The sequence below is a fragment of the Megalobrama amblycephala genome, linkage group LG6 (genome assembly GCF_018812025.1).
Source record: "Megalobrama amblycephala isolate DHTTF-2021 linkage group LG6, ASM1881202v1, whole genome shotgun sequence".
Classification (NCBI taxonomy): Eukaryota; Metazoa; Chordata; class Actinopteri; order Cypriniformes; family Xenocyprididae; genus Megalobrama; species Megalobrama amblycephala.
The window spans coordinates 14,469,436-14,473,228 of NC_063049.1; the positions used below are offsets into that span (position 1 = coordinate 14,469,436).

A 3,793-nucleotide genomic window follows, 5' to 3' on the forward strand; every position below is an offset into this window, starting at 1 on the left:
AATGGTTCATGGTTACATGAAAAATAGTACAAAAATAACCCTTCAAAAAACTATTACATTAAAACTGCTGAACTATTTACAACATATGGTTGGATAAAATAAATTAAAACCATTGTAATGTTAAACTGTATTACTACAGTTGATGGTAAACAGAGGAATGCTGTTCAGGCATGGTGAAGATTGGGGGAGGTGTGATATGTTGGGGGTGATGAGTTTGTTCCTCTTGATAGGTGGGTGTGGGGTGAATAGGCTGAAATCCAGATGATTGTGGGTGCTGGCGACCTCTGGTATGATACACTGTGTGGGTTACTGTTGCTTGTTGCCTCTGACCATCATCTTCTAACTCCAGGTCAGCCAGGTAGGTCATTATCTGTATCTGTGCCCTGGTACGGTTTCTGGGAAGCAGCCGGTTCAGTTTTGGAACTAAACTGAGGGCAAAATAATACATTTCGTCCTCCTGTCTGGGAACATTTGGTGGTGCAGGAGTAGTGGGTTGTGTTATTATGTCCAATAACTGTTGCTCAGTTGTAGTTGGAGAAACTGTTCTTCTCCGTTTCTGTTTGTGTTGTTGACTGTCAGTCACCAGAGCTTGAACCCTGGGATGTATATGGTAGGGGTGGGGGTAGGGGTGTCAGCTCTGTGAGCTGTTATTTGTGGTGTGCAGGTGCTTGGCAGTGGTGTGGGGGTAGCTGATCTTTCACCTGCCAGTAATGGGGTTGCAGGCCTCTGTATGGCAGGAAGGGGACTGAAAGGTGTAGTGAGTTCAGACAACTCTGACTCATCCTCCTCAGCCAGTGTCATGTCCAGAGGTTCCGGCTCACTCTGCAAAGTGTGTCTGGAACTACAAATTAAAAAATATATTATATTAATATATTGCCACCAACTCGTATGTATTTTTTTAGATTACACACAAATAATAATGTACTCATTCTCACTGAAACAATATTTTGTAATAACAGTCCATAAAATAAAAAAATAAATAGAGTAAGATATGAGGTCAACAAGTGACATACTAACCTTCTAGGCTGCATGTATGGCAACAGAAATGACATTACTCTATCGTACTTCCATTCCCTGATTATGCCACCTGCAGAACAACTGGGCAATTTTTTTTGCTTCTTGTTTCTGTTAAAAGCATCTCTCAACAACTTCCATCTTCGCTTACAGTCGTTCACTGTAAAACACATAAACGTGTATTAACAAGAGAATTTATACATGTATATATACTGCATATGTTATACAGGGGGAAAAAAACTTGTTATATTTATTTGTCTTTAACAGATTTCTGGGAACTGGAGAGAGCTTCACCAGCCTGGCCTTCCAGTACAGTCTAGGGAAAAGCACCGTTGCTGAATCTGTCCATATGACTTGTAGAGCAATTGAGGAGCAAATGATGGCATCACAGTTCCCTAGACCAACAGAGCACATGTGGAGAGCCATAGCATCCAAATTTTGGGAAAAATGGAACTTCCCAAACTGCCTAGGTGCTATTGACGGGAAACATGTTACCATTATGTCACCTGCACATTCTGGTAGCTTGTTTTTTTAATTACAAGAGAACTTTCTCAATAGTTCTTCTTGCACTAGCAGATGCAGAGTACAGATTTACATTTGTACAGGTCGGAGACTTCGGCAGAACAAGTGATGGTGGAGTGTTCAGTGGTTCTGCTCTCGGGAGAGGCATGGAGGCCAAAACTTTGTCTGTCCCTGCTGACTGCTCTTTGCCTGTATCTGGATCTGGTGTACAAGGCCCAATGCCATACACCATGGTGGGTGATGCTGCATTCCCACTGAAAACATATTTGATGAGACCTTTTCCAGGGAACAGAATCCCACGATGGAGACAAATATTCAATTACCGATTGTCACAAGCAAGAATGGTTGTAGAATGTGCCTTTGGCATTCTTTCATCCAGATGGAGGGTACTCCATACACGGATCAACGTGAAGCCAGACAATGCTGACTCTATTGTAACTGCAGCCTGCATTCTTCACAACTTCCTTACAAACCCATCGGACAATCAAAGGTGGCTGGATGAGGCAGAAGAGAGAGGGGAAGTGCTAGCACCTGCTACAAACATGGGTGGAAATAGGGGATGCAGAGAGGCTTACGATGTGCGGGAAAAAATTTGCACATTTTTCAGCTCCCCTGAAGGTAGAGTGTCCTGGCAGGACAATATGGTGTAGGGTTTATTTGCAAGCAAATTTACCAAAGGACATCCTGAAAACCAATTTAATACAATGTTTTAAATTCTGTGTATTGCAAATGGTTCATAGCCTGACTTCCTGCTTATCTTGAAATCATCATTTACTTATTATATACGTATGTATCACCTGCTTTTGTTATTTGTGTGCTTGCTATGTGTAATTTAAAAATTGTAAATAAATGGTTCCAATTGAATCAATTTGTTTTTTCTTGAAAACTACAATGAGGCTACAATTTTACACATTGGTTTTATGTAGCCAAAGCCAACACGTTTACTGCTGAACATTCCAATGTATTAGAGGAAAGTGGCAGACTTTTGAGGTTGTGGTGAACCTATAAATGTAAGTACTTAGACATGTTTTGTATTGAATTTATTATCTGAATTATATTTATTATATATTACCTTTTGATATTTTTAACATTAGTTCTTACCTCAATGAAAAAGTCTTTTATATGTTGATACACAGAATATCTGACACATCAAATGCATACATTACCCATTATAAACAGCTTATAGATAATTCATAAATTTATACAGCAAACTTCTTATTAGAGACAATGTAAATGAGCAAACTCTCGAAAATAGAAAAAATAGATGCAGATCATAGATGTTTATACTGTAGCTATGTGTGCTAGGCCTATATTAATCTGTCTATGCAATTTGCATATCTATATTGAGTTGTTTGCTCGTGTGCCAGCGAAAGCGTCAAAAACACTATAAAATTACTTACCATCTGCACCAAGAGCCGCTGCAACTTCATCCCATGCTTTTTCCTTCGCTTGCAAGTCTTTGTAAAGTACATTGTGTGGATCATAAAGAACTTGATGTTTCTCAACTTCCACGATGAGACGTGTTTCGTCCATTGTTGTCTTTCCAGGTGCACTCTGAAGACCACTGCCTGTGACACCACGTGCTGTTGTTTATGATTGTCAGCATGATGTCAGCACGACATCCATTCTTCTGCCAATATATAGGCCTAGTTATAAGAATACGACTACTACTACTAAATATAAATAAATCTCTAAGGCTAAACTAGCAGTATAAATTATTTAAAGTTGTTTTTGTATTTCGGCCAAAAAGTTTGTTTTTGGATAGAACTGTAAGTACTTTGACAGATTTTGTAAAAAAAAAAAAAATTGAAAAAAAATTGAAAAAATTGTGAATTTAAATATCATGCATTTTTAATGTCATTTGCTCAAAACACGGTAGATATCGTTAATGCAAATTTTGGGGAAAATTACTTATATCGTGTCAATACATGTGTATTTTGGCCATGATCATTTAGCATTGTCACTTTATCTTTTATACATTTTTCCAGTTTTTATACTCCAGTTCTTGTTAAAACACACTAGATGTGCTTATTTTGTGCATTTTGAGCACTTTTTGTGTGAAATCATATTTATTTTGTCCATCAAAGGTGTACTTTCACTTTAATTGAGCGTTAGCAGCGCAGCAAAAATAGACCCAGTGCCGAAACGATCGCAGCACTGCTGCTTTTGCTCTGCTCCTGCTCCGCGCTGCCGCGCAGCCTCTGCGTGCGGTGTGAACGCTCTCATCTGTTAACATGGGCGCCGAAAAAATACGCGC

The 3,793-nt window shown here is 39.0% G+C and overlaps 1 long non-coding RNA gene across 1 annotated transcript; it reads right to left on the reverse strand.

Moving 5' to 3' along the window:
• Positions 1–796: 796 nt before the first annotated feature.
• LOC125269948 lies at positions 797–3,508 on the reverse strand. Its single transcript, XR_007185218.1, has 3 exons — positions 2,937–3,508; positions 1,018–2,220; positions 797–841 (listed from the first exon to the last, which is right to left on the reverse strand). It is a non-coding gene; the product is annotated as an uncharacterized LOC125269948 (long non-coding RNA).
• Positions 3,509–3,793: the final 285 nt, after the last annotated feature.